This window comes from Anas acuta, chromosome 3, assembly GCF_963932015.1.
Source record: "Anas acuta chromosome 3, bAnaAcu1.1, whole genome shotgun sequence".
Classification (NCBI taxonomy): domain Eukaryota; kingdom Metazoa; phylum Chordata; class Aves; order Anseriformes; family Anatidae; genus Anas; species Anas acuta.
Window position 1 is genome coordinate 18,202,243 of NC_088981.1, and position 12,422 is coordinate 18,214,664.

Below are 12,422 nucleotides of genomic sequence, written 5' to 3' on the forward strand. Positions count from 1 at the left end.
TTGATGTCTTTTTTTTTTTTTCCCTTTGCCTATTGACATATTTCTTTTGCTAGCTGCCTTGCACTGTGAGCAGTGTCATGCACTGTTTGTAAGAGCACTGTCATGAGATTTACCATGACAGTATGTCCTCTGGAGGGAGTGAATCTTTGACCTCTAGGCAGGGAGATAATTTTTTCATTCCTGTCCTGTGTTTGTTTGCCTGCTCATTGTTAAACTGTTAGCTCCCAAACTTGACCTGTATTAGCACATCTGTGAAGCAGCAACATTGGAAGACTGGAGTAGAACTTGTGCCATAGATGAATATGTTCAGATGTTTAGTGCTTTGCAGGACTGCCTCCACCTTCTCAAGATGAGCACTCTGGGCAAATGTCAAGCAGGAGACCTGTCCTGCTGCAAGAACTCTGATAATGCAGATGATAAGCCCATCCTGTTAGTTTTAAGTACACAGCTCCTGGTTCTTAAAAAGTAAGGGCAGAGCCTTTTTCTAGTAGACATGGATTTGCATCATGTTTCTTTATATTCTTGCTTCAGTATTACAGTTGGGGATGATGTGTGTTGTTTTTATTTTACTTTGTTTTCAGCAGTCACAGTCTTACTAGAGGTGATGTTGTACCCTGAATACATACTGGCATTTAAGACTGGGATTCAAATGGGAAAACAAAACCCAAAGAATCCGTATTTTCTTACTTGTCTCTGAATGTTTCATACAGCTGTGAGGACAGAAGGTGGAGACAGTCTTTTGTATTAATTAGATCAGAAATCTGACTGTTCTAACTCACCCTTTGCTGCAGTACCTCATCCCATGTGGGTGCCTTCAGAAATATTGGACACTTACAAGTACACTAATTGAGAAAGCAAATAAATAATTCAGCTACTACACTTGACCTGCGCACAGTGCTGGCTCTTAGGGATTTTCATGCTCTGTGGTGTAACTTACTTTTTGAACAAGTGGCCTTTCATATTCACATATGTTGTGTCAAAGACAAACTCCTTTGACTCTTGGATTTCCTTTCTGTCAAATTGGTTCCTTTTCTATCTTATTCGCGTGTGGTGGATTTTTTCATACAAGGTGAACAGCATATCAAGCCGCAATAGAGAGAACCCTAATATACAAAAAACATAGAAGGAGACTGAAGTCTTGTACTGAGCCTTCTGCTAAAATATTTCATTCTACTGTGCATTTCCTTGCAAGGCTTTTCAAGTGTGCTGCTGCTACTTCTACTACAAAAGTAAAGAAGAAAGTCCACAAGGCACTTACTGCTGCTTAGGAAAAATTGCTTGGCATAACTTTGATCAACATTAATTCTGTGCTTGAATTAAATAAAACATTTCTTAACTACCAGTTGCCCTCTGGGCTTGATTTTAATGGCTAACATCACTGGAATCTACTTTGAGGAAGGCTTTACGTCAATATATTCAGAGATTTCTCAATATCCCTAAGTGACTGGAAAATTATAGCAAATAGTTTTCCCTTCTGATTTTAGACCATGTTTGATGTCACTGGAAAGCCAGAGAGATCCCATTGAAGCAATGGAGCTATAGCAATAGGAATCAAAAGCTGATAGGAATCAAAAGCTGAATGTCAGGTTCTGAGCACTAAGTGCATTTTTAAATTAATAACCTTTGGACAAGAATCTAGTTCTTTAAATGTTTTCATAAAACATTGCTTTTCTTGTGTTTTTAAAGGGGGTATCTAAATAAGGCAGAATAGGTGTCATTTGGAGAACTATTAGAGGTGCCTTAGGCCTAGCTTTTAATTTGGATTTTTTTTTTTTTTTTTGAGAGAGATGTCTTGGAATTGCTGTAATGTAGGGTTGATGACATTGGCCAACTGTTGCTGCCCAGGGAAGTGGTTGAGTCACCATCCCTGGAGGTCTTCAAGAAATGTGTAGATATACATGTAGAATTTAGTAGCATGGTTTAGTTGTGGACTTCAGTACTTGGTTAAGGGTTGGACTAGATGATCTTAGAGGTCTTTTCCAACCTGAATGGTTCTATGATTATATTCTCTCCGCTAACAATGTAAGCGAGGACTATTGGCTTCATTAACATGTCACATGCTTGTAAGTGATCAATTATCAGCTGTTGGTGAGCATTACTCATAGCTGAGTTACGCAGGTCCATGGCACTGACCTGAGATGCACAGTGTCATTTCAAGTACTGTTAACAGCAGCAAATCAGTCGTCAGCAAGTCTCATGCCTTGACCAGACTGGGGAGGGATGTTTAATTGAACTAATGTTGTTAGCTAACACCAGGGCCTGGTGTGGTGGTAGACAATGCACATGTTTAAGCAATGCTTTAGTGTCTCAAAAACCGGCATATCAGAAAGCCGTGTTAAATCCAAAGTGAGCTACCCAGGCAAATGGCAATGTAGTGCAGGGCACAGGCACAGAAGAGTGTGCAAAGCATTGCTTCAAAGTGTATAAAGGCAAATCCCAAGATTTTTGCCTGGTCTTACAAAAAAGCCACATTACCAACAGTCAGACGGCAGACCAAAAAAATAGTGTCCATTTTAAGAACCAGTCTGTTAGATGCTGGAAGAACACTGTAGCAATGACTTGGTCTTGTCAGATAAAAACTTGGTAATAAAGCAGTGATCTGTCCTGATGGCCACTGGGCAATTAGTGCTCGTGGTTAAACAAGCAAACCTGGATTGCTCTGAGCTGTAATCACTAGTCAGCAGTGGCTCCTTCCAGAAAGTGGCCCATAAATGATTTTTTTTTCCCCCCCAAGAGTTAACAGCGTAATTGCACAACTCCAGCCTGAATGTAGATTTTTCCTTTACACAATGACACCTTGTCATCTTTCTGGACTCAGAAAAATCATTAAATCTTACCTAATTGCTGTACTCTGGAGATGGAAAGTCCTTCAGATTAAGGCTCTGTTGGAGGGTGAAGTGATGTTGACTGGAGTTGGTACTTGGTTTCTCCAGTTTCTCTCTTTCTACACCTATTCCTGTAGAAGAGTGCAGAAAAATGCATGTGAATTGTCTTCTGTTAGAAGAGTTATTATTTATTAACAAGGTAATTGGTAGAATTTCCACCTAGTCCTGCATATCATTACACTTAATTGGACACCAGAAACTTGAAATTACTACTACTTTTTTAAATAACCAAAAAGATTTTTTTTTATTATTTAAGGGTTAGTGTTTAATCACTTGTTGGCCTAATGTTTTAATAATGTAGGTGTATTAAGAAAATAGATCCTAATATACTTTCATAAAAAGTAAAAAACATTTAAAATGTTTTTTGTTTTTGCCTTGGCCTTCACCTCTTTTTGAAGTTTGTTACATTAGATAAGAACTCACAGTGGGGAAAAAGAAGCTTAAATCATATGATCTACATAGGGTAAAAGTTTACAGATTTCATGTAAACTTATATAAAAAATCCACCTCAGAAACAGGATTTTCTCACAGTGGTTGGGTCCTACCATATGAGACAATGCATTACTGTTTTTTACACTGAAAATCTGCTGCATTTAAGACGTTTTCATCAACAGCTCTCAACTAGCCTGATGAAGTAGCTCTTACTTCACCCCTTTCTTACTCCCCTCACCATACAAAAAGGGTAGCGAAGAATGACAGCAAAAGTTTCACCAAAATCTTACAGTTGAAACAGTGATAGCTCAAATCTCGTCTTTGATTTGTACTTTTCCAACTCTTCTTCTACTTGCAACTTCAAGAAATGGCGTAGAAGATTGGCTAAGGCAGTGTAAAACAGGCAAGCAAAAAAAACTCTAAAGCTAAACCTTGAAACTGAATGATGAACTTCATCATTAGGTAACTGTCACAAAGCCAGGCGCTGCCTTAAGAACAACCTTTAAATGTGAGTAACAGAAGGAAGTGCCTGAAGAGACCCTGCTTTTGCTATCAGACAGCAAGCAGAATGTTTTAACCACTAGAGGACAGCACAATGTAAGCAACTGGGAGTGCTGCATTTGGCAGAGAAGACTCCTTGCTTCATCGTTGAGAAATCCAACAGCGTGAAGCTGGAGTACTGTGTGGCACAGTGAGAACTAAGCGTGGCGCATCCTAGGACATGGATACAAGCACTGCACTGTCAGTGCAGGGGGCGAGCCATTAGGTTGAACATTGCTTTTCCAGTCAGGCAAAATAGCATCAACTTTGATGCAAAAGTTGTCCACCTGAGAACTGAGTTAAAACTAGAGCAAGACTTCAAGAAAGGGACCTGTTACAGAATTAATAAAGAAAACATTAGGGGTTGATTATTGTTGTTTATTCCTTAATATCATTACCTTCTCATTTCCAGAGACCTAGAGCACTACTCTGATCGCATTTAGGTTTCTGAGTCAAGTCATTGACCTCAACATAGAGGTTTCTCCCATTTTCTGATGCTGAGATGAGCCTCCTTCCCCTCAGGGTCCAGATGAGGTGAATTTTAAAATTTAAAGGGGTTTAGCAGGCATCTATCTACACTGTACCAGGACAGCCTTGTAGGACTTTGGCAAGAATAGCACAGGATGAACTTAACGACTGGAATAGGAGATGTGATACAGGTCAGCGTTGCCTCAGATGTGGAATGAGAGAGGCAAGCAGACATACAGCAGAATTTGGTTGTCTCATTAGTTCTATCTAAGGAGCAAATTAGCCCAAATTAATGAAAATCATGCACCAGAGACATATAACACAAAAATAAAAATAAGAAAATTAAGTTGATAGAAGGAAAGGTATCTTGCTAATATGTAGATGACAGGCAGTGGCCTGAAGCAAGTGATTTTTTTTTTTTTCCAAGAGTTAACAGCGTAATTGCACAACTCCAGCCTGAATGCAGATCTTTCCTTTACACAATGACACCTTGTCATCTTTCTGGGCTCATAAAAATCATTAAATCTTACCTAATTGCTGTACTCTGGAGATGAAAAGTCCTTCAGATTAAGGCTCTGTTGGGGGGCGAAGTGGTATTTAACTATTCCAAAGTCTGATGGAGACCAATGCACTCAGTCATCTATGTCTATTTTTACGTGTGAAAAATGAGAAGGTGCTTACCAAGCTGTAAGTAAAAAGCACTAGAAAAAGAGCAAAATCTTACTGTTACCCCTGGAAAAAGGAAGGCAAGGAAACTGTTTACCTGAGGGAACTACAGCTCTGGCAAAGTTGTGAGATACGCAGGAAAGGAGTGAACGGGCTGTCCCTCAGCCAAAGTCCTCAAGTGCTATGATCTACAGCGCAAGAAGTGGCAGACTTGAGGTGAAACCTGGAAGGGATATATATCTGTGCAGCAGGAAAGGCCATTTGCAGCTCCTGTTGCAGCAGTGCTCAGGACAGAATGGAGAAAAGGACAATGCGACAACAAAAGAACAACAACAGTACTGTACAGAATTTATTTTTTTTTCCTTCTCCCATCAATGAATTAATTTACGTCCATTTCGGTCTAGCACAGAACACTCTTCTAGAGTTCAGAGGCAGTGAAATTTCTGTTGAACCCACTACAGAAAAAAAAGGATCCAAATGAAGGTCCACAGGCACTCAGATCTGGGCCGCTGCTCTGAGCAAAAGCGACCACATGCAACCACATCGCCTGGTGAAGTCAGTTACACCCTGTTTCCTGCTCCTCTGCACCAAAACAAGGTGTGTTTTTACAGACATCTCTTTCAGCACCAGTACTGGCTTTAACACTTTGTTCCCTCTGGCTTATACCCACCTCACACCACAGCCTTATTTGTGCCAGGAAAACTGCTGGTATGGGCACAGGCTGAAGTGTATTGAGGAAAATAACCCCCTAGAAAAGAGAGGAGAAAGAGAGTTGGATTAGTTCCCCAACCTAATTCACTCTGCAGCCACACAAACTGTTTACTGAGACAAATCAATACGCAGGTAAGGATGGGAAGCAAGCAAGGAGGAACAGTTGGGGATGACACTACCATGAGAAGGAAGTATGTGCGAATCCACAGCCTGGGGGAAGCTGAACCTGACCTTTAATCACTGCTGAAGCACATTTAACTTGGGCACTATCCAAACTATTCAGCTCTTAACGCTTTACCCTGAGCACCTAGACAAAACTCGGTGTTGTGGAGCTCTTTCCAGTTAGAAGACACTGGCACAGATGTTTATTCTAACAAAATAACTGGTTCAGTTACCACCAATTTCACAAATAATAATTAGCTGTAACTACTAGATTCAGTAAGTACTATTAATTGTCCTTTTAAGACCTTCCCCCAGCCTCACATCCCGCGTCCATCCTGCTCACCAGCACATGGCAGGGGCACAGGGAGGAGCAGCCGGGCGGGGAGCGGGATCCTTCTCCAGCAGCTCTGCTGCTGAGAGCACAGCAGCTTTCTTCATCAATGCCAGATCAGTTTTAGACTTCTGACTGCTTCCAGGCTGTGCTCCTCACCACAGGCTCAGCCTCTCAGCTGTGCCAAATACAGGCACTCGGCCTGTGTGAGTACTTATCCTCTAGCTGAAGGGCTAAAAGCCTCCCGTGGAGAGAAGGCAGAAACCAGAACTGACAAATTATTTATCGGCTATACTTTCAAGATAAAACTAACAACTCCTTTTAGAGAGTCTGATATTTTCCAGCTGTGCAAGAATCAAACAAATGAGACAGCTAAAAGGTGCCCCCAGCTGGTAAAGGGAGATGCTGCCCCAAGAGCTCTTGCTCAGCTTTCCTCCTCTCACCCAAGGTGTATTTTCCTCTCATGCTGTGGCTCTCACTTAAATTCCCGAACTCAGCTGTTTTCCCTCTACATATGTGCTTCCCCATTCTCCAGACTACTTAGTATTGTCCATTAGTCCAAATATTTGAGAAACCTGTGTCATTCCACCCCCTCCCCCCCCCCCCCCCCCCAAATTGCTGGCAAGCATGCCTATCTCTCAAAGTGCAATTTTTTGTAACATGAGTTAAGTAAAATAAAGGGCATCAATAAAAACTCCTGATTTCAGGAAGCCTTACCTTGACAGTTATTAATGAAATCCTCAGACACACATACACACGTTTATCCATCTGAATCTTTTCCTTGGATACAATTGCTTATGAAACATGCATATAGTTGTAGAGAAAGAATTTATGCAAATAACTATAAAAAAGGGGAGGGATGAGGGGATCAACAATCCTAATTTTTCTCTTGAATATTGTAAATTTTGATCTCAAGAAGAGGTAAGCTCTGTGTCCATGAGGAGGGGAAAACAACTTTTAAGAACTTTAATTGCATAATGTCTGCATATTCAGTGGCAAGTAACTACAGACATTTTACAGAGCCTTTTACTCTTTCCCCACTTTTGTCAGTTCATATTCCAAATTAGGCTTTAAAACATTATTTTAGCTGCAGAAAACACAGGGTCTGCTAGAAGCAGTACTCTGAGTCTAGCATCTGGTCTGCTGAAGCAATACTCCACAGATGTGCTGTGGGGTAATTCCAAAGACATACCCTTCAAAACATATTGAAACCCATTCAGTTCCATATATATATCAATCTTATATCACCTGAAGAGGAAAGGCTAAAAAACAGATAAATTTATTTCAACTTAAAAAATGTAAAAATAAAAATCTTCTAATGCCATCCTGAAGATTTTTTTTTATGATGCCAAAGTTATACCGAGCCCTTTCGTCCAACAGTGCTTCCATTTGTTCTGCTCAGTGTTTATTTTCATTACTGAGCACATCAGACTGGCATTCCACTTGTAGGTGTAGTAAGAGAAAACCAAACTCGAACTCCCTTAGTACAATGCACAACTTTCAAGCCTGGATGCCTGCATTAAGCCAACTAAAGGTCAGAGGAGCTGCAATTATACTCGTCGGAAGAAACCAGAGGCCTCGGTCCAGAAATGCATCAATGGAATTGCTTAGCTTTCAGCTGTTAAGTACCATGCAGGAGTTTTGTGGTGCTTTCCTAGACAGGATCCTAAGCATGGATCTGGTTTCCAAATACTTTAAAGCAGATTTACAGGTGTTGCTAACACAACCGTCTCTCGCCCCTTCACTCCAAATAGCAGTACCCAGGCACGTGATGGTTTATCCTGCCTGTGCAGTCCCCTTCCTACACCACAGCTGCACGTGGAGCTGTATCTCCAGTTTTAAAGGTTCAGACTATGTGATTTATGAGAAGCATCCTGGCTGTCTCAAGTACAAGGTAGCATCTCTAGCAGAACAGGGTTCACATTGGCATCAGTACTGATATCTTCGTATATCTCTGTCTGATGTTACAGGGAATTAATTCTCTGGTTTTAATGTTTCTTAGTCTTACCCAGAAGGTACACTAACAATGGGCAAGTGCCTTAGCTGGCGTGAACTGCTTTTTCAGCCCTAAAAGTTGCGTTTCCAAGTGAGAATTGAGATGCTGTGTGATGGCGTGATGAAAGCCTGCAGTGTAACAGTACGTGTTGCATCTCTTCTGCAGATGAAGAGGCAGCGTCACTTCCCAAAAACACTAGCACAGTGCTCTTCCACAAGCACGAATTCGTCTATTTTGGAGGTGGGGAGAAGAAAGAAAAGACTTCCTAATTACCATATTGTGTTCTTCATACTGTCAAGTGACCCATCACACTGTGGTAAAGCATGTGAGGTTGGTTAAACCCCTCTGCATTATATAAGCTGGTGGTCACAGAGAACAAGGCGCATTAGACACATGACTAAGCAGGCTGCAACATGCAGAAATATGTCAACTTTGCCCTGGGAGACTTAAGCAAAAAAAATAAAAAAAAAAAATCACATAAACACAACCAGACTCTTCCACCACTCTGATTACAATTTTTGGTGGCAATTTTACATCAGATTTTCCCTGCCTGCCCTCTCCTAACTCCAGCTGTGGCACTTTCCCCACACCTAGTGCCAAGGGCAGGAAAGCATGACCGAGACTGCTGCCCTGGCTCTTTCCAGCAGTCACAGAGGCCCTGTCCCCAACCCCAACTTCATTTTATGCACGTTAACACAAATCTGGGGAGGTAACATGTCCTTAGGCTACACCACTTGCATTCAGTCACCGAAAACTGGGAAGGGAGCACATTCTCCATCTCATGATCAGAAAGCAATACTCGTGCTCCCTGCATCTCACTTTTGTCACGCAAATATCTCTTATCTCAATTCCAACTCAGAGATTCTGGGGACATGGCCTAAATTAGCACTGACTGATGGCTTATCTGTGGAATTTAAATGAACTATATAATTTTCCATTCAAGTCCTTACAGCTACATTGCAACAACATATCTACTCAACTGATTTGCAACCTAATGAACCTCTTAAGTCAGGTTCTGTGCTATCGTGGCTAACAAACTAATAAAGGTAGGCACAGTCCAAATACACTGAACACACACTGCCCGTGTACAGTGATTCACTTTCGTAAACCCTTTCTGACCTTTTACCTGATTACTTCCTCAAACACAGCACAGATTAATATATATAAAAAGCATACAGAAATTAGGAAGCAACTAATAGGGGGAATAATAATAGCTGCTTTTCTTCTTCTGTTATGCTAATCTTTACTACATGCCCTATCAAATATTTGACTAATTAATTTCACTAACCTTTGATTAATTAATCAGATTGACCAAGGCATAGGTTGTGCTTCAATACGAAATGAGTGATAGCAGAGAATATTGGGATTTCTGAAGTATTGTACCTTTAAAGGCCTCATAAAGGGGTTATTATTTTAATATAAAAAGTATTATATAAATATGGAATATAGCAATCTATAAATAGAATAGTTCTATATTTTTAAACAATTGCATTTGTTTGTACAACTATCTTTCTGCCACTTAGAACATAAAGCTGGGCACAAGCAACCCTGAGTAAAACCATTAAATTTTGTCAACAAACAACATTTACATTTACAATTAGGGAAGATAAAGCTAACATGCTACAGCATTTCACCACAGACATTTACACCATAATGTGTGACAAATTGCAGGAATAAAAATAAACCCAAAATAGACCCAAACCCTCTCAAACAATATTTTCCCCATTTCGCCTTTTGAAACAATTGCTAAACATCAGCCCTCCTTGGTCTCAGAAAATGTAAGGTAGCATGCCTCAGGAGGAAAACATGCTTTAAACTTTTTGCAAGGCTTTGGCAGGACGATCAAAGCAGCACCATTACAATCCAACCCACGATCAGCAGAGTTGAGATGGAAGAGAAAGACCAGAGCTGTTACAGCTTCTACCAGGACATCATGCATTTAAATAAAGTTATGATAAGTCTGAGAAGCAAAAGGCTAAATGTATTATTAAGTGACACCATCTTGCATATACTTTACAGTGAAAATTTGTGCATTTTTTTCCCCCCTCATAAGATAGAAGACTTTGTAAAATGGTGCTTCAATGCATTTTTTCCCCCTAAATCAGATATTAGGAAAAATGTTTTTACCATGAGGGCGGTCAAACTCTGGAACAGGCTTCCTAGAGAGGTGGCTGGCGTCCCACGCCTGTCAGTGTCCTGGAAGCATTACAGAATCACAGAATTTCTAGGTTGGAAGAGACCTCAAGATCATCGAGTCCAGCCTCTGACCTAACACTCAGACAGTGCCCTCATTTATGTGCTTTAACTTTTGGTAAGCCCTGGTGCAGTCAGGCAGTTGTATTCAATGGTCTTTGTAGGTCCCTTCTAACTGAATTATTCTGTTCTGTATGAATAATTTCTTAGTAGAGTGCAGGGACTGTATCATCAGTATGCTAAAACCAAGGAGCAATGGTTTCTTGCAGTGTCACAGAGCTGGCTGGTCACTGCCAGGCTGTGCTACGAGTGCGTAACCGGGAGAGACAAGTGAAGCTTACCGTGCACTAGAAAATCTCCAGGGAGTGGCAGAATTGTGAAAAAGTCTGACTACTAAAAGGTGAAGTCACCAGAGTGATGTTTTGCAATTATCGGTGATGCTCACCTTCAGCCACGCAGCAGGATGCCTGCTTTGCAGCCCTGCTAGGGGTCACTGCTCAGCCACGCAACATCTGTCTCCCTTTGCCCATGTGAACGTGGGACACTTTGCCTGAAGCGTTGACGCTGGAGACGATGCACCAGGTCAGAATGAGTCACCCAATGAACTCTTAGCCGAAATCACAAATCTATATTACAGAAGATACTACAAGCCCCACAGGGAATCAAATCCTGTTACCCTTGGCACCGTAGCAGAGTAACAAAAAGCTCCTGTCCCAAACAACTTACCATCTCGATTGCTGACAAGATGCCACAGGGGGAGAAAACACAGGAACAAGATGCAGATGGATAAGCATAAAAATAGCCTGAAGAAAAGCAGAAGTCCCAGCTTCTGCTTTTCCTAAGCATTTATTTATGCCCTTTAGCAGCATGGCACCTATGCAGATGACTTAAAGATACCATAGTCACCCTTGAAGAGAAAAATTCTTCCTCCCTGCACTTGGGACTCTATTTCCTCATTGCTTTATCAGCAAAAGATTAGCACAGCTCAAGGAGCTCAGGCACTCAAAAGCTGATGCAAACTGAAAGACATTTGGCAGTTTCTCGAATGCTGCAACAGGCAGACACCCACAGGTACAGATGCAACCTGGTGAAATCCTCAGGTCCGCAGTAAGGCTTAATCACGCTGTCAGACACAGCTGTACCAGTCACATGCTGGGGATTTCCCAGCTGCCGAGTCTATCTCCCCGAGCACACGTAGTTAGAAACAATTCACTCACTATGTAATCAGCAACCATGTGACAATTTCATTTTCTCTTTCAAAACATCCAAACAAGTCCGGATTCAGAAAAACTGTGGCTCCATCACTGGGACTCTTAGTACTCTTCTGCACTGGTCATGTCAAGTAAAATACTGCTGCTACAGTAGGACTGTACTTGTTTTTGCACAAAGTCCTTCTGTGATCTTTATTCTGGAAGGAACTTGATGTTCTTATGCATTCATGAGATCTAAAGATTTCTTTAGCAACATGATCTCGACCAAATAATTCCGACCACAGGTCAAACGTGTGACACTCAGTCATCACTGGGTTTTGAGTCTCTGTCACTGGAAAATAATAGGTGAAATTTATGTAGTAAGATGTCCACTTTAAACAGAGCACAAAGTAACTAAGGGAAGAAAAACCTCTATTTAAAGTTATTTGTACATTCTAGTTTCTTTTGGTTACTGTTCCTCTCCTTCCTCAGTTACAAGACAGGCTGTAAGCCCGTGAAGGAATAGGTGCAGTTGAATTCTGTCGGCTTTCTCTCCCTCTCTACTCATCATCTATCAGTATTTCAGTTCTCTACATAATAAAACTTAGAGAAAGAAATAATTCTTTACTTCTGGTTCCTTCTTTAGCCTGGGGCAGGTCTAAGTGGGAATATTACTAAAACAAAATTAATAATAATAATAAAAAGTTTTTATTGCAACATATATGTATTAAGGAAACACTGGTTTTGCTGGTCATATCTGCTGCAGATAGGAGAGCCTTCAGCTGCAATAATTTTATTTCAGGAATGCAAGAGGAAGTCCAAGGGTAAAATTTCACTGAGGGCCCTAC

At 41.0% G+C, this 12,422-nt stretch overlaps 1 protein-coding gene across 1 annotated transcript in view; it reads right to left on the reverse strand.

Annotated features, from left to right (window-relative positions):
- Nucleotides 1-11,493, reverse strand: part of LOC137853514 (left-right determination factor 2-like) — a 58,874-nt gene extending 47,381 nt beyond the window's left edge. The window contains exons 1-2 of the mRNA XM_068675945.1: nucleotides 11,111-11,493; nucleotides 2,838-2,956 (exon numbers count right to left, since the gene is read on the reverse strand). The gene's annotated coding sequence lies outside the window, so the exon portion shown is untranslated. The remainder of the gene's footprint in view (nucleotides 1-2,837; nucleotides 2,957-11,110) is intronic.
- Between the last annotated feature and the right edge of the window lie 929 nt (nucleotides 11,494-12,422).